A 19,154-nucleotide genomic window follows, 5' to 3' on the forward strand; every position below is an offset into this window, starting at 1 on the left:
TCAGGGGCCTGCTCTCCTGGAGAAGACTGATTATAGTCTCTCATAGCAGTCAAAGTTCATATAAAACCATAAAAGATCCTAGAGGGCCAAATCAATAGTGAGCAAAATGATAACTCCGGAGAGATGACCACACCAGATTTCAAGATGTATAACCGAGCTATAGTAATAAGATTAGCATGGTACTGGCACAAAATATACATTTAAATAAAGAGAGGAAAGCAGATCTCCCAGACATAAGTGTAACTAAGAAAAACTGTTGGATATTTGACAAAGATGCCAAAACTACATAGTGGAGAAAATACAGCATCCTCAACAAATGGTATTGGGAAAACTGAATGTCCACCAATGGAAGAATTGAATGAGGCCCACATCCTTCACTCCGCACAAAAAGCAACATCAAAATGGACCAAAGACCTCAACGTGAAGCCTAAAATTCTGGAACTTCTAGAGAAAATACAGGGAGCACCCTACTAGGCATGGGCAGGAAATAACTTTCTGAATAAGATTCCATTTGCCCAGCAATTAAATCCAACAATTGAAAAATGAGGCCTCATAAAACTGAAAAGCTTCTGTACGTAAGAGGAAACCATCAACTGAATGATGAAGAAGCCTACATAATGGGAGGGAAACTTTGCCAGTTATATATCTAATAGAGGATTAATATCCAGACTATACATAGAAAAACAGCAGCAAAGAAAGAGTCAAGGAAACAAATGACCCAATTAAAAACAAACTAAGGATCTGCACAGAGAGTTTTCAACAGAAGAAACAAAAGTGGCCTGCAAATACTTAAGGTTAAATACCAAACACTCTTAGGAATTAGGTAAATGCAAATTAAAACTACCTTGAAATTTCATCTTACTCTAATCAGAAGAGCCAACATCAATAAAACCATGTCAACAAATGCTGAAGGTAAGTCGGGTAAAAGGGAATCAGGAACATTCATTCACTATTTGTGGGATTGCAAACTGATGCACCCACTGTGAAAAGAGTTCTGGAGCATTTTTAAAGAGCTAAAAGTGGATCTACTCTGTTACCTGGCTGCACCACTCCTTGGACTTGACATACTACTCCACAGATACTCTCTCAGCCATATTTAGCGCCTCTATATTTATAATAACTAGAAAATGGAAAGAACTTGCATGTCCTTCAGCTGATGACTAAATAATGAAAATGTGGGTCACATGCACAGCGTAAAAAAAATTAAGCATAAAATTTTCTGGTAAATGAAAAGAATAAGATATCTTTACTGAGCGGTATCACATAGATCCAGAATGATAAATGCTGAATATTCTTCCTTATTTGGGGGATCCTAGCTCCAAATCTTTAGTTATATGTAATGTATAATATATAATATATAACATATAATGTAGATTCAACACAGACACCAGGAAAATAAAAATAGACCACGTGGGAGGGGAGAAACAGCTGTCACAGGGGAGATACTGGAGCATAGGTACTACAATGTGAATGTGGGAAAAACTGGGGCAGGGGCAGGATTAAATGGCAAGGGGGAGAGAGGGAAAAGGGATAAATAACACTAAGGGTGTTTAAAAAGCCTCCACAGGGATGTTATTTTATATTTATTTTAAAGATGAAATATATGTATACATACATGCATGCACACACATTACCTGATGGTAATGCTACCATAAGAGCCACAGAATGTCTAACCAATCCTCCAGTAGCAAGCATGGGACCTGTCCTACAAGTTGTGGGTCAAACAAGTCTACAAGACTCATAAAATGATATAGGCCATTGCTGTTGCTCTTGGTGCCTTCCGGAATTTAAAGGTTAAGACTCTTCTGCTGAAGACACCACCCACTTTGTACATAGCACTTGGAAAAATCGAGCCAGACTAACCTCGAATCATCTTCTGTGAGGACCAGCCCTAATAGCATCCGAAGATGCTATGCAAGCTGCCCAGGAAGAAAAGCAATTAAAAGTCTTACTAAGCTGTGAAGCCTATGAACCACAACAATGAGCAGCATTGGAAGACATGCTCAAGGGCGTAATAGTGACACATATCTTAGTAGTAGCCAGCAGCCACCTAACTAGACTTAAGTCCCACTCACAGGAAGAAATGCAAGCCTTGTACTGTAAACCTGTCCAACTATCCATGAGGTCATCAACACTAAAAGAGAACTCGCTGCTGTCAAGTTCCCAAGCCAATATAATTCCTCACTTCAGTTTAAACACCTACCCTTATAGTCAGAGATGAGTGCAGCTCACACCGTGTGTCCAGACCTTTATCAATTATTTGGAGTGTGATTTCAAGTTTGTTGAGGAAAGAAGACGAGGAAAAAGAAACAGATGGCATATGTTCTCTAAGCCAATAAATATTTGAGACAGTCTTTCTGTCTCATTGATTTAGACAGAACAACTTGACAGCATATGAAAGGCAAGAGTGACAATAATTCTCTTCAAAATTGATATTTTCTCCTATGGTTTGATGCTGTTGAAAGTCAGAGGTTTTTGCCTACGTGCCTTAATTTTCAAAAATAAAAAATAAAAACCATCATGAACTGAGTGTTTTTGCCTGAGGATATTTGGTACAACTAATTTTTTCCCATTGTTACACTTGAAGATACATTGTTTTGATCAGCATTGTCTGATGTTATATTAAAGAAACAAATCTTCTCTTTGATTTTAACTTGGGTTTTCAATTTAAAAAAAATGCTCAAAATTGGTTTGTTGGTTTTCAGTAAAAAGAATTCCACAATTATGATTTTTCGGATTTATCTTATTTATATTTTTCTTAACATGGGGGTCTCATGTATCCTGACTGGCTCTAAAGTTGCTTTTTAATAGAGGTTGCCTTTATTCCTCTACCTTCAAATCATAACGTCTGGGAGTAGAGTCATGTGACACTACACCACTACTTTTTCAGTACTGGGGATCAAATCAGGGTTTGAGCATTCTGTCAGCTGAGCTACAGCCCATCTTTTCCTTTTTTAAATAAATCATTTTAGTACATTTTTGAAAGATATGTGTAGATGCTCATGTCCCTCAGCATAGAGTTTGATTTCTATCATGGTCAGTTCTGGTTTATTCGCACTATGTATTACACTTTCTTCATAAGCCATTCTTATAATTGATTGTCCCTTTGTATGGCATGCAGTTGCTCTTTAACATCCAGGCATTACTTATTAAAGCCTTCCTCCTAAGCCTCCTAGTGCAGTGGTTCCCAGCCTTCCTAATGTCCTGACCCTTTAATACAGTTCCTCACGTTTTGATGACTCCCAAACATAAAATTATTTTCACTGATAGTTCATAACTGTAATTTTACTACTATTATAAATTACAAAGTAATATCTGTGTTTTCTGATGATCTTTGGTGACTCCTTTGAAGGCTTTGTTTGACGCTCCCCTCCACCACCACCAAAGGGGTTGTGACCTGTGGGAGCCCGTTCTCGGGTTCCTCGTGGCTTTACCCAGCAGGTCCGCATAGAGGATGATTAGACCACGGGCCTGAGTGCAGGTGTCTGAGATGGTCTGCACTTGGCTGTGCTGGGGGAGGAGGTCTTTTGCTCCACCCCTTGGCGTCTCTATAAAAACCCTGGGGCAGAGGCAGTCGGGGGCCCGTTGGAATAGGTTCCAGGCCCTCTCGAGGCTATCCTTTATTTTCTATCTGTTTCTCTCCGCGATATTCTCCGCAATAAATCCTTCTATCTAATATTTCCTGCTGCTCGCACTCAAGAAAACTCTGGGGAACTGTGGGGGTGGTTGGGTAAACGCCCCACAGAATGGCGCCCGAACAGGGACTAAAGAAAAAAGAAAAAAGGGACTAAAGAAAAAAAGGGGGGACTAAAAAAAAGGGGGGACTAAAGACAAATGAACAGGGACTAAAGACAAAGTAATAGGGACTAAAGATAAAGGAAAATAATAGTTTTATTACAGAGTTTTTGGCGAAAGTGCTGAGTTCAGCCCTGCCAGTGGATGAGGCATGCCGGTGTTATGGAAAATATATATTTTTTATATATATATTTTTGAGAGGCAGGGGTTTTATCCTCGAGAGAAAAGGAAAGCGGACTGGAAGGATGTCCGATGCTGCAGCGAAATTCTCTTCTGTCAAAATTTTCTATCTTCTATCCCTTTCTCAATTTCTATCTGTGAAAAATAAGTATAAGGCATAGGGTAGTAAAATAGTGTAGGAAAAACTTAGAAGTGTAAGATTGTGTAGGAAAAAATAAGTAAGGCAACTAGACAGAAAAACTCTTCAATTTTCTAACTTTGGGGGCTAAGAACGCAAACTGGGGGAAAAAATCTTTCTTTGGGCTTTTTGGGTAGTATAAAAGCTCTTCTCTGAGCTTTTGAAGAAAAGTTTTCCTATGGAAGCTTTTGTCCTGGGGACAACTGAAATGCTAAGTCTGAGCGGCAGGAGAAAGTGATTTCTCCCTGAGGCAAAAAATGGGGGTGTAAAAAGCCAAAAAGTTTAAAGTTGGGAAGTTTTGGGAAAAGTTGGTCTTTCTCTCGGAAAAAAAAATCTTTCTCTTAAACTAAAAGCTTTTCTTGGAAAACTTGGGAAAAACTCTAAAAAGCCTTCATCTTTCTCAAAAGCTCTCAAACTTAAAAACTAAAGCCTTTAACTTTCTCTCAAAAGGGCAAAAATTAGAATCACCTGAAGATATTAGTATGGGGATTACCTGTGATTAGCTCTAAGGGAAAAACAACAAACCTCTTAAGACAGCAAAACCTCTAAGTTCTGTTTTTCAAGCTTTAAAAATCCTCCCTGCAATGCAGGAGGCAGGGACAAGTTCCTAAAAACCTCTTCTAAGCTCTGTCTCTTCAAGCTAGTAAAAGACAGTGGGTCAGAGTACCCTGAGGGAAACGCTTGGGAGAGTGTGGGTAAAGAGCTACAGAGAGCCCAAAAGGGCCAGAAACTTTACCTGAGAAAAGCAAAAAAGCCAAGCTTTTCAGTTACAGCTGAGCTGAGGCATCAAGGGTTTTGTTTGAGTGAGCATTTCAGAATGAAAAGGTCTCCTAATCGTCCTAATGCAAAGATCCCCTGAAGCATTGTATCCTCGCTTCTGACCAAAAACCCAGAGGCGACTGGCCAGCGTCTCTGAGTTGGAGTGCATTTCGGGGATACTAGGGTTCCTGCAGTTGCAAACTTCCTGGAGCACAGAGCTGAGGCAGGAAGGTGCAGGACCCAGGGGAAGATTGCTAATGAACAAACAAAACTAAAGCCGGTGGGAACGGCACAGTTGTCCACTTTCCTACAAGTCCTGGGTTGATAGGTCCACAGCTGCAAAAAGAAATCTGAGAAAAAAGCTTTTCTATCAGAGAAAGGACCTTTCTGGGAAAACAGTAAAGCTGAACTGTGTCTGAAGCAGTTGTGCTGCTGAGTCAGAACGCTGTCTGGAGAAAGAGCCCAGCCAGGGCAGAACAGAACTAGTAAAGCTTTCTTTTCTGTCAGAGAAAGCATCTCTTTGAGAAAAGCTTTGTTTCAACTAACTCCCAATCAGATGAGGGAGTGTAGCCCTAAGGGGTGATTGCCTCTGGCATAAGCTCTGTCCTTGAGCACTCAGACAAACACAACCCACTGGGGGACTGGGCCAGGTGAAGGCCTAATGAAACAAAATGCCTGTCCTAATGGGAGTTTAGAAATGGCAAAAACCTCCCTTGTTAGATTTTCAGTCTGTACGCAAACCACACAGACCCCGAAAACAGAAACGGACAAAAAGCCCCTACCTTCAGGAGCAGGGAAAGCCGCCACTGTAGTGTCGGAAACTGTTTCTGGGGTAGAGGGGATAAACTGAGACCAAACTGGGAACTGTCTGGGAAAAACACTCCGAAGAAACAGAGGGGACATAATCCTCCCCAGAAAAATATATGACCTAAAAAAGCTGCTAGAATTTGAGGCGGATTGGGGAGAAAAAAAAGCCCCTACTTCCAAGGGCAGCTAGCAGAGGTACAGAGCCGCAGATACTTGAAGCTCTGCATCTGGGGAAGGAAGGAACAAGCAAAATGAAATAGATCAGTGGGAGAAAATCTCTCTGAAAGAGCTATGAAAAAACTCTGTTGTAAATATTTGTTTTTCACTGACTGGCTAAGACAAACACAAGCCCCGAGGAAAGTTGCTATCAGAAATTGCCCACCTCAATGCGCGCTAACGAGGCAGGTGCAGTTCTGATTTGGGGGCCAGTGTCAATTAAAGGAGAGACACCTGTTAAAGCCAGCTGAGGAGAGACCAGAAACTTCCCAATGTCCCATAATTGAAAATGTAAAATGCCTGTTCAAATCTCCCGTTGCAAAAGCAAAAAACTTTGTTCAAACCTCCCGGGCAAGAATTTGTAAGCAAGTCTGGTAAAAAAGAACTTAAAAGTTGACTCAGACCCAAAAAGAACTATGGGAAATGACTGATATAAGGGAAATGATATAAAGGACTGATTTAAGGGACTGATACTATTATGGACTGATATAAGGGAAATGCATTCTGGGAAAGGTAGTTTTTCTGCTAAAGATGGCGACATTGCCCTGAAACACTTTTGTCAGCTCGAAAATACGTTCATGGTAAACTTTAAAATACAGCTTTTAAAAGAATAAGGAGGAAAATCATCTAAGAGTTTTAAGTGTCAGTTCCAATGAAACATTGAAAGGATATGGAACTAGGCACTTCGCGGTTTGGGGGTTGGTAAAATGACTTATTTACCCTAATAGCTGTGCAAAGTTTTAACGGTAGTTGGATGACAGAAAGCTACCTATAAGATCAAACAAGCCACTTTAAAATCCTTAAAGCAAGAGAGAGCAGTTTATACACTGAACGTTGTCTTAGATATGAAGGAAACTTATGCTATCTACAAAAAAAAAGCTGCCATGCTTTGTGGGCCATATTAGAGTTCACTCCAATCTTCCTGGTCCTTTAGCTGAGGGTAATGCGAAATGGAAAGATCCCTGCTCGGGATTGTGGAAGGGTCCCGATCCTGTGTTAATATGGGGTCGAGGACATGTTTGTGTTTTTTCACAAGAGGAGAATGAAGCTCGGTGATTACCGGAGCGTTTCGTAAGGAGCTTGGAACTAAGAAAGGTCAGCTCCAATGATGTTCCTACAATGGAACCAGAATGAAAGTGGCTCAATTAGTGTTTCTGAGGTTTTGTCACTGGTTAATGCAAACAGTGAGGAAATAGAGTTCGGAGCTGTGCCGCTTTTGGCTTTACTAGCTCCTTTGGAAAAATACTTTATATCACCTAATAACTGCGATATTTGGCAAAGAGCTTACAGCAGCTAAATACGGTAATTTCACCGTCAGCATGAAGGGAAGTTTTTCGGTAGAACAAACCAAGAGTACTGCTGTAATAGAAACATTTGTCTGAATTGAAACACTTAGGGGAACTATTATGAATTTGGGTGAAGGGACAGCCTCTAGTTAAACACCGTCTACCGCTGACAGTGCATCTCTGCTGGGTCCGGAACAGCTGAGAGAACTGGCAACTTTGGAGTGTGGCATCATCCTGGGAAGGTTACCGTCCCCTAGCAACAACTATCACAATTCTATAACAACACTCACTAAATCCCAGTGTTTTATAACAAAGCTGACTATACACTCTAAACGTTAGCAATGATGTACGTACTTCCTGTCTAGTTAAGAATCTTTCTAATAGAGATAGTGATAACAATTAAGAGTAAGAAAAAGATGAAAATAAGATATGTAAAAATGAAATTACTTACAGAACTGGTTTTGTGTTACAAATGGAACTGTTTAAATGGAAAAGTTTGGGTTTTATAATTAGGCTTGAGATTTTGCTTAAATTATAAAGAAAAGGGGGAGAGTTAATATTCCTTAGTCTAATTTCAAAAGTTGTTTGAGTGAATTAATGTCATGTTTTTGTTAGTAAGAAATGCAAATGGGGTATATTAAGAGACTACTTCTAAAGTGTAAAGAGTTTTATTAAGAAACTGCTTTTGGATGTTTTGCTAAAAGTTTTCAAAGTGTTCATGGTTAGACTGAGAAGATTGCTTTTCAATATGGGTTTATAGGAATTGTATAAGTTTGGGTTCCTCTAACTAGGTTTGAGATTTTGTTTAAAAAATTATAAAGAGAAGGAGGAGTTATGAGATTGAATTATGTTTGCAGAAACCTATTGATATTAATGCACCTGGTTTTGTGGAGTTAAGGAAATATTTAAGTTTGATGTGAATACATCGAAGTTTTTCCTATGTTCTGTTAACAAGAAAATTCAAATGATTGAGTTAAAGTTGTAAGACGGAGAAAATTGTTAACTATATATAGCACCATATATGCTAATTCAAATGGTTCTGTTAAGAGTTTGCTTTGAGTTGTAAGATTGAGAGAATTGTGACTATGTATAGCAATATTTATGTTAACCTGTTAATGGTAATAATGAAGCTAAGGGATTCTTTAAGTTTGTAGTCGCCTTAAGAGTTTTTGGCTTAGAAAGGGCTTGAGGCAGCTAAGACTGCTGTAGTCACCTTGGACCTAATTCAAAAGAGAAATGCCATCTATATCATCCTCTACTCCCATACTGGGAGGTGTAACAGCTATGGAGATTGCTGTAAGCCATTATAGTTATTTTTTTATATATTAAGAAAGGGGGACCTGTGGGAGCCCGTTCTCGGGTTCCTCGTGGCTTTACCCAGCAGGTCCGCATAGAGGATGATTAGACCACGGGCCTGAGTGCAGGTGTCTGAGATGGTCTGCACTTGGCTGTGCTGGGGGAGGAGGTCTTTTGCTCCACCCCTTGGCGTCTCTATAAAAACCCTGGGGCAGAGGCAGTCGGGGGCCCGTTGGAATAGGTTCCAGGCCCTCTCGAGGCTATCCTTTATTTTCTATCTGTTTCTCTCCGCGATATTCTCCGCAATAAATCCTTCTATCTAATATTTCCTGCTGCTCGCACTCAAGAAAACTCTGGGGAACTGTGGGGGTGGTTGGGTAAACGCCCCACAGTGACCCACATGAAGAGAACTGCTACCCTGGTGCTATTTTCTGAAGAATTCAAAGAATTCCCTAAAACTTTTGTCTAACTAACTGAATTCTCCCTAGAAGAGTTCTGTGCTTCTGACCTTCTTTTTGAGCCATGGAATATTTTTATGGGGTGGAAGTTGAAGGCATTAAAGCCATTTCTTGATCCCAGACCTTGCATATGTTAAGTAAGCCATTTACCACTGAGGGACCTTCCCAACTCTTAAAAGTTATTGTCAGACACATTTCAGTATCAAGGCCAACCAGGCCTGGAGCTGGCTGTGCTTCTGTCTCAGCCATTCAAGTGCTTGAATTACAGGTGTATCCTTGTAATTAAAAATGGAATCAGTCATTCTAAGACCTTTCCATACATCCTCAGACAATGTGGGATCCACACAAACTTGGCTTTTTATAACAATTAGATAGTGGGTTTCTTTTGTCTCACTCTATTGGTTTAGCAGTTAAGCCCCACTTAGAGACTTCAAGTAGTGAACAAATTATGCACCCTCAGTCTTCTTCCCAAAAGATGTCTGCTCCTCAGAAAGACTGCTCTCCTCTTTGTTCAGTACATGGGTATCTATCATTCTTGACCAGCTGTAACTCAAACCTACCAGAGTTCTTCATGTTTCTGCATTTGCTAATGGTGATTATCAAACATTCAATAAGTATTTTAAAATATTTAATTGTTTACTATCTATAAGCATTCTATTGGTGTCCAGCTATATAGGAGTGATCAAAATAGACAGAGCACATGACCTTAACCTTAGGGAGCTCAGAGAAGTCAATAATTAATAAATGTACTCACAGGTATGGATACAGACTCAGATTGATGTGACTCATTAACTCTTTTAACTAAAAAATATTCATTGAGTGTCTTTTTGATGCCTAACACTAGTTTAGATTTTGTGAAGAATGTAGTCTTGAACTTTCCTTTGGGCTACCACCTCACAAATAACTACACAGAGACTTCTTTTTAACTATGAAATCTTGGTCTTAGCTTAGGCTTGTCCCACTAGCACTTACATTTTAAATTAACCTGTTTTATTAATTTACATTCTGCCACGTGGCTCAGTTATCTCTCCTCTCTACTGTCTGTCTGACTTCTTCAGCGTCTCAATGGCATCTCAGCCTCTCTTCTTCCCACTCACTTCTGGGAAGTCCTGCCTATTCTCTCCTGCCTAGCTATTGACCATTCAACTCTTTATTAAACCAATCAGAAGGTACCTTAGGCAGAGACGCATCCTTACAGTGTAAACAAATATTCCAAAACAGAACCGATCAGAAGAAAAAATAAAGGAAAAGAAACAAGCTTCCTGCTAGTAAATATTAGTTTTAGTTTATTCTAAGGAGTAAGATCTTTGTAAAGAGAATGTATAAAATGATAACTAGTCTATGCTCATAGTTAGGCATAATTTCTAGGATATATGTGCCATTGTGTAGGGCTGCGAAAAAAACAGTAGGAGTCCAGCCATCAACACATCAAGACTATGATGAGAGGAAGAATGTCCCGGTAAAAGTAACAGTGATTGTCAAGGTCTTTGCGACCCACTGAGTCAGAAAGAGACGCAGCTCCTCTTCATTGAATCTCCAGAACAGCATCTCTTAACTGTATTCTCAGAAGTTTGTGAGTTAGTTTTAACCACTATGGTTCAGACTTGTGACAAGTAGGTCTTAATAAATTCCTCTGTGAAAAGTTGAACAACATCTATTAGGCTCTTCCAGCCAGGTGAGATTCCCAGGCACAGAAACTCAGCCCTTCTGCGACAGCAATTTCCGTTTCTTCCCACTTTCTCATCTCATGGGGTTTCCAGTGGGTTTCAGCCTCTCAGCAAGCTTCCTTTTCATCTCAGTCTGCTGTCTCAGACTTCTTTCATTTTTAATCTCCACTGTGAACTTGTTTAATAGACTCTGTGTTTTATTGTATTCTACTGAGTGCAAAAACCAGAGGATATATTAAATTGATTTATTTCCTTATATAAACCCACAAATAAATGTTCCTTAAAGAGTTATCCTGAAAATTATAAGGATCCTGTTATTCTGAATTTTAGATTGTTTTTTGATGATCCCATATCAGTTTTACTAGGTCAATCCTAAAGATTTTAGAAAAGTTAGTATGTCAACTAATCAAAAGAAGCATGTCCTCCATTCTTCTGGCAGCTGGGCTCTAGTCTAGACTCTGATCCATACCAGGAGCTAGAATTAAACATATGAACAAGGAAAACAGTATGTCCTCACTGATAAATTTGACACCTACCCATATGCAAGCCACAATTTTATTTAGTATGCCTGTGGAGTAGTGATAATAAATTCATATAAAGAAAACAATAGAGAAATGCATTATTAAATGTGTATTTGCAAAGAGGCCACCTATATTGGGACAAAGGTAATTCTTTCTAGTCTCCTGAAACTAGTTGGGCTATTTTTAATTCCTCTAAATATTCCATTCAACTATTTTGTAGAAAGCAAGCTGAAGATAATCAAATATTTGAATATGGATCTAAGAGCCAGTATTGAAGTGGGAGAGAAAAAATATATAAGAGAACAATAGGACAAACCCAGAGTAGACACATGCTTCTCAGAGATAGAGCGGTATCTGAGAAAGCTTTTAAAAGATGGAGGGACCTCCCATGCTAATGGATTGGAAGAATTAATGTTGTAAAAATGATCATCCTACTAAAAGCAATTTAAAAATTAAATGCAATTCAAATTAAATCACAGAATCATTTTTCATAGACATGGGTAAAACAGCCCAAAAATTTATACAAAGTCACACAAGGACCCTGACAGCCTGATACCCCGAAACTACTGAGGAATAAAGTAGGATGCACACTCCTGTTTACAGACACGGGTAAGACGTTTTTGAATAAAACTCCAGTACTATAGGAAACAAGATCAGAATCTTAACAAATAGGATCTCATGCAACTGAAAATCTTTTTACAGGAAGTGAATGAACAGTCCACAGAATGGGAGAGAATGAATGCCAGCTATTCATCCAATAGAGGATTGGTGTCTGGCATACAGAAAGGACTAAAAAAACCTAAACACACAATTAAAAGTGGCTACAGCAGTGAACAGGAAATTCTCAAAAGAAATACCAATGAATAGGAAACATTAAAAAGCGCTGAATATCTTTAGCCACAGGGAAATGCCGATTAAAATCACTTTAAGATGCCATCTTAACCCAATCAAATGGCCATTATCGGGAATACAAATAGGAAAGAAATGCTGTGACAGATGTCATGAGAGGGTAAACTAGTGTAGCCAGTTTAGAAATCAGTGTAGAGGTTCCTTCCTCAGAAGCTAGAAATAAGACTGTCTATGGTCTCGCTATACCACTCCTAGACACACACCCAATGCTGCTCTTTATATCTTGCTGCAGAGACACTTGCAATTCCTTGTTCAAAGTGTCTCTATTCACCTTAATTAGGAAATAGAACCAGCCAAGGTGACAATCCAGAGATGAATGGAGCAGAAAAATGTGATAATATACGCAAATATAGTAGTACCTGTCAGCTCTAAGGCAAACTAAAACAAGGATGAAAACTCAGACACAGTCAAGCTAAGCACAGAAGGCCAAACACTGTGTGTTCTCCCTCATTTGCAGATCCTACCTGCAAGTGTTTCCCTCCTGTTTGTTAAACCTGGAGCACAAGTAGAGGCCAGGAATGAAAGTGCCTTTGGGAGGTGTTAAGGAGAGGGGCAAGAATAGATTACAGATAAAACGAGTTATGGGAGGGAATGCTCAAGCTGAAAGGATTAAACAGTAATAAGGGTGGCAGAGTCGGGGAGAGGATAACAAGTTAACTGCAACTAAAGATTTATGGATGGGTCTCCTGAAGACCCATTACTTAGTAAGATAATTTCAAAATGCAACTTAAAATTTAAAAAAAAATGACAGCATTACCTTGCATGAACAGACAATATTATTCCCAGAAGACATAGATTATTAAACAGAAATAAGAGTATAAGGCATGGGATACCTCCATACCAGTCATTAGTCAGGAAGGCCCCAGAGGTCCCCCAAACAGCACAGATTATTACAATTGTTCTTGGCTTTTTATTATAATAACATGCTAAGACCATATTGCTAAAGGCATCACACACTGGCTGCAAGGACATAGACACATCTACCTCAAACTGACCTGGAAACATCCTTCTAGCTAGCTTTCATTGTGTCAGAAGACACAAATCATGTTTCTAAGGCAACTGGATCCTGCATGCTACAATACCAAAATGCCATACAAGATGTGCCTACTGGCACAGCAGTGGCAAGACTGTTTATGGGGTAGCTAACCACTTTCTCTGTATACTTGAGTCCTGCTCTAAAGAGAGAATTTCATGTCTGTTATCGTAGTCCTCGTAAAAATTCCATGGCCGGAACCTATGGTAAAATCTGCTGTTTTTGTTTTGCTGAATGGTCACGCTGTCAGACTGCTGTCTAAATGTTTATGTTTATCCCCAATGACCTGGGCTGCTCCCAGCCTTGTTCGGAGGAGCTCTTTTTGGCAATGGGCAGCAATCAGTATAGAGATGCATAGCTGATCAAAGTGAGAGACCCGGTGCTCAGACAGAAATGGGACATCTTTATTAACCTCGCTATGCTCAGCGACCATGTCAGAAGCAGAGGAGGAAGGGCATAGACAGCAGATAATGAGACAGAGGTCTGTGGACTGCTGTTTTCTGCTATGCTGTGCCATGACGAACACAAACAAAACCTTAGAACAGCTGTGATGATCTGAGTGAAGCCTGTAGGAGATCAAGCAGGTTAAATCCCCTACTCAATGAGTAGGTCATCTCTAGGTTATACTCCTTTTTGAGGTGCTATTTGCAGGGGATAGATGCTGAAGGGAGGTAGAATCATTCATTCTGTTTGGAGGATATGGCCAAGGGTAGGTTGCCCATGCTCTAGCGACATCATCTATTAACGTATGAGAAGCACTTCGTGGTTATCAAAAGAGAATGAGACATAAGGTTTGAAGGAGAGCATGTTCAAGGGAGACACATGAAGAGTTGGAGGAATATATAGAGGTGGTTGTGATCATATTTTATTATATGTGTATGTTCTCTAGGACAAATTTTTAATTAAAAAGTTAATATTATAATGACTAGAGTCATTCTTCAGATCTCATGTGTGTGTGTGTGTGTGTGTGTGTTTGTGTGTGTGTGTGTGTGTGTGTGTGTGTGTGTGTGTGTGTAAGCGTGTGTTTGTGTGCTAGGGGGTAAAGAGAGAGAGGTTAGGATGTATAAGGAGAAAGAGTTCCATTTTCTAAAAAGTTTATTCTATCATACATGTATTTATTTTCTTGATTTCAGATATTCTTGATCAATATAAATAAGTCTATAAAGGTTAAGAACTCCTGAGGAAGTCCATATATCCACTATTCGCATTTGAAAACGTAAAACTGTGAGACGTAATGGCATCTCAGAAGAACTGTCTCTAAGAAAGCAGATGCACTATAGGTATATACATATTAGTTATTACACCTCAAGTTCCAGCCACCTTAGACATAGATAAAATTGGCGGATGCTAACAGGGTGGCTATCCTCTATCACAAACACTACACCTGTGAAATCACCACAATGCTCATACATTACAGTTAATTGTTACAGTTAATTGTTTCCCAACTCTCCTCTATTTTAAAAGTAAGTATCTCTTGAAACGAAATGGGTACTTCATGTCTATCTGAGTTGACAGTGGAGCATAGGGGCCCAGTAACTCAAATGAAAACAGTCGTGCCCATTAAAAAATGATATTCATCACAATAACAACTGAAAGAAGGAAGGCACAAATTTGAAGGAGAGCAAAGTGAGGTATATGGGAGGGTTTGGAAAGAAGAAATGGAAGGAATAAATGTTGTAACTAAAATACAATCTCAAAAGTAAACAAAAAAAATGCTCATTGGAGAATTTCAGAAATAGTGGTGTTGTAAGTAGATGATAATAAATGTTCTTTGGATGAGTTGAGAGAAGCAGTAAGTTTTCTCCCAGGCTAAAATTATTGAGAAAAAAATCTAACTGAACTATATTTCTTTCACAAACCTTTTAATTAATAGAATTCTGAATTCAAAATTGTATAATTTCCATTTTGATGACCGTAAGATAAAAACCAAAAATAAATGGGATCAATCTATTTCAAAAACATTTCAGATAGAAGGAAGAATATAGCTCAATGCAGCATCATAATTTGTTTTCCTGACACCAACTGCACTGATATTGGAAATCCTGGGTCTGGGAGGGTCGTACTTAAGGGATGAGAGGTGGTTTATCTGAGGAGTATGACTCTTCATCACAGCTGTCGAGCTATGTGATCTTTTGAGTCTATCTAAGCAATCCCCTCTGGAATGCCATCACTCCAAATCACCTCAGTAATAATTCTCCCCGAGCTGGTTTTCCTTGATGAGATCCTCCTGCAGTGTGAAGGCACCTTGCTGCTACACCACCTGGGGAAGCTGCTTCTTTGTCATCCTTCAGAGAACACCGAGGAAGCCTTGCTTGGATGGCTGCCCAGGAAGCCAGGCAGGAATTATATGTGTTTCTTCTCAAGTGCATTCTCTTTTGACCTTATAGCTGGGGGAGAGGGGTGTGAGCAGAGGCAAATGTAAACTCTAAATCTCTAATTACTTCTCCAGCTGAAAGAAAATAGTCTTCTTGGTTGAATATATCATAGGGTGTGTAGTAAGTGGCGTTCACATTAGATTTCTTAGGGGATGCCCATGACATTACAGCTTAGCTTTCTAAAACTCAGTAAATTGTCAGTAAGGCCAATATTTCCATCACTATTCACAACACATAATTCATAATACTAATTTATTTTCAAAGAAATTTCTTTCTTACTTTACTTCATAATATTGTCTTAATTGTTCTTTCTTAGCACAAATAGTTTTCAAAACCAAGATAATTAGCTACAAACCAGTAGAATATACATAAGACAATTTCTCAGAGTACATAGATGCACTCAGAGTTGTGAGTAGAGATATAACATGGGAATGTTCTGATGTTAGGACAGAACGTTTATGGTTTCAGCAAGCAACACATTACTCACACATATTGCCTCCTTTCCGTGCAAGTATGTAAACCATTCCTGGTAATGAAGAATGCATGCTAATATTATCTGTGTATAAACAGAAAAGTTTTCATATACTCCTAAATGCTTAAGTATGCTTGCATTTAGTATTAGATGACTCAGTGTCACAGTTTATTATCCTCTTAAACACCAGAAAACATAGAGTTTTGATACCTCCAGAAGAAAAACACCATATGCAATTTTTATTCAATCATATCAATAGAAAACAGAGAAATAAAATATAATAGGCCACCTCATGGTTAATATTTTTTAATAGTGGCAGTGATGTGTAAGAAAGGCAGGGAAAGCTGGGTATTGTGCACACACCTGTAATCCCAGCTTGCAGGAGGCAGAGGCAGGAGGATCTCCACAAGTTAGAGGGCAGCTTAGGTTAAAATGTAATCTTTTAACTAACAAACAAATAAATAAACACAAGAAAGGAATAAAAGCAGGGGAAATGTTTGTATGGCTGAAACTGTGATGGAACAAAGGCATGGTTGATTCCCTTAAGTACTTGGGTGGAAAATCTAAGTGTTAATGTCTGCTCAGCTCTGAGAGCTGTGTTCTCTTGGGTATGAATCATCTCAGTGAGTATTGCCTTCAAAGAGGTAGTGGTGGCCTCCAGCCTGACTAGAAACATCACTGAGCTGCAATGTGTCATCTTGTGTTAGGAATCAGTTGCCATTAAGAGAGAGTCTAGAAGAGTCAACCCAACAGTCTTACTGATGGAATTACCAGAAATCTTCAGAGAGACAGCAGTCATTTAATGGACCAGCAATCCCTAGGGATTGTGATTTTCCACAATAAAACTAGAAGTGAAAGCAAGGTGCCTTCATCTGGTAGAATTTCATTTATACCTACTGTTCTACCCAGAAAAAGCCTGAGCTTGGCACCAATATCTAACACATTGAGACTCTGAAGGCTTGAAGTTTGAAGCTAGGGTACTCCTTGAGGATATATTGAAATTGTCAGGGGAGTGAAGTCCAACTTTTTTCTCAGCTTCTCCATTTATTTGTGGCACAACCTTCCATCACATTCTTACAAATTATTTCCTTTTCCTTTTGTGTATATCCAAGTATTAATCTTTGCTTCGTCTTCTTCTTGGGATTTTGGAAAAGATCAAATATGTGAGAGATGAAGGAATTTCCTAGGGAATTATAAAATAGTCTTAGTGTGATGAAGGGTTTTCTTTTAGGAAATATGATAAATATGTCAGCATACGATTCTTCTGTTCATAATTAAGTCATATTTACTTAAAAGCAAAAACCTATTGTAAAAACAACAGCATGTCTTGTTAATAAAACTTGATCTGGGGCTTTCCTACCAAATTCATGATGCCCAAATGATAATACTCTATTGGTTGACTTTGGTGTTCCCCAGTCCTTGTGAACATGGCTAGTGTTTCATCTAAATATTTTTCCAATACTTAGTTCTTGGAATTATTTTTTTCAAAAGGAAATTCCCTGTTGCAGCTTGTGCATAAAGAAGTGGCTGATGATTCAGCAGTCAGTTTAAGTCAGTAGCTCTTCATACATTTGGACCTTTAGAAATAATAGTACAAAAGAGGAGCTGGTCAGTCTCCAGTTTATCTCCTAATCATGGAAAATCTAATAGGGGTAGATTTCATATATTCTCCTTAATATTTTTGTGAAAAGATCATAATGTTCCTGCCGTGTCTGTGAAACGATACAGGTGTTTTGTTAGCAATTATTTCAATGGGAGGTTCTAAAATATCTTTGCCTTCACTAATCTATGCTTTTCTGAGATCAGGCCCCTGAAGAAAATGAAAACTGTCTAGCTTCCCAAACAACTCCTGACCCTGCTCATCCCTTGGCAGCTTCCAGCTGGCTGTGCGACCTTGAGATGTCCTTCTTGGGGTGTGAATTGCAAAATGGGAAGCTTGGATTCAGTATTGATAAGTCAGTGAATCCCACAGGGAGTAGAGCTTTAAGCTGTACTTCTCCCCTTTGCACAATTCTGAAATATTTGGGAGTGGGGGGCAGTAAACAAAACAGTTAAAATTTAATTCTGTATAATTTGTGTATGAACATGCAGAAAGATAGTTTTTCCCCCAGACAACTGCTCTGTTGTGCCCATCTTCCCCCCATACCTGTCACTATTTAAGCATGAAGATTAATAGTTGCATTATTTTTTCAGTGCAAGAACTAATAGCCTCCTAATTGTTTCTAATGGGACATTTTAAAGGAACCTCTTATTTTCCACGTTGCAGTATATTTTTCAGCATCATAGGGCCCCTGATTCAACATATCTCAGTACCATCTGGTAAATGAGGTTGTGTTTAAAATAATGATTCATTTTATACAGATAAACCTGTGATTACTTTTTAACATCTAACTTCTGCATAACACTACTAATATCCAGATTGCAGTGATGGATGTGTATGTGGGTCCTTACGAAACGACAACATCACACGAGGACTGGAATAAGATTTTTCTATGCATTCGGATCAAAGTGCTGCCTCATTTTAGTGAAGGGGGAAAGGAAAGAAACAGTATTGTGGTGAAACTTGCAGAAATTTCAAGTTGGGATGGAAAGAGCTGTGTAGCAATCAGATCACTTATTCTCTGCACTTCTAAAATTAGGTGTCTTCCTTTTCAATGATCCACTGGGGCAAATAAGGACTGTGGAGCACAATGAGTAGATCTGAAACAACTGAAGCTATCCAAAGGGCTTATATAATCTGATAGCACCAGGACACGAGCAGAACTGCAATAGATTGGAAAAAACAAACACTAATAAGAAACGTGACTGTCATCTCATTATTTTAGCTTCAATTCAAATGCTTCCAGTTAAGAGTTTTTGTTGCCCTGCTTTATCTATTCATAGTTGTATGCATGTCTCTCTCCCCTCAGAAAGCATTAAGTGCCATATTCCTATGCCAATAATCAGACAAATACTCAGTAGGAATGTGTGTGTGCACACGTGTGTGTGTGCATGCATGAGTGCCTACCTGCCTGTCTGTCTGTCTGTCTATCTGCATAGCTTACGGAGGCCTGCTATCTTCTGTGTTACCTAAGCTGCCCTCCAAATCCCAGCAATCATTTAGTTTCAGCATCTACAATGCTGAGGTTACAGGCATGAACCAAGTTCTCAATTTACCAAGAGAGGCAGACGAGTAAGTTCTAAGGACTGTTTGGGGTTCAGA

This window comes from Peromyscus eremicus, chromosome 12, assembly GCF_949786415.1.
Source record: "Peromyscus eremicus chromosome 12, PerEre_H2_v1, whole genome shotgun sequence".
Taxonomy (NCBI): Eukaryota; Metazoa; Chordata; class Mammalia; order Rodentia; family Cricetidae; genus Peromyscus; species Peromyscus eremicus.